The sequence below is a fragment of the Protomyctophum bolini genome (assembly GCF_963924005.1).
Source record: "Protomyctophum bolini genome assembly, chromosome: 23".
Lineage (NCBI taxonomy): Eukaryota > Metazoa > Chordata > Actinopteri > Myctophiformes > Myctophidae > Protomyctophum > Protomyctophum bolini.
Window position 1 is genome coordinate 30,144,775 of NC_137884.1, and position 340 is coordinate 30,145,114.

Sequence of the window (340 nt, forward strand, 5' to 3'; positions counted from 1 at the left end):
AGTAAAATAGATATAGTATAGCCTACCCTGGACAACGCTCCACACGAGCCAAACTCTTCTGGCCCCCAAACTATGGAATGAACTTCCCATTGCAGTCAGTATTACCATGTGATGTGATGTATGTGTTGTTCTTGCTTACTGGATTTAGAGTGTCTGAAAAATGACTACAATGTAAATTGTAAACTAGGATACCAGGTAAAGTAAACCATGAACCAATATAATATATTATCTACAGTATTTAATAATCTGTCCAGTGAAACTTTGATTGATTCATTGATGCCGTTTGCATGAACAGTAAACAGAGACGGGAAGTTTAAGCTTCGGGACTGAATGGTTGTGT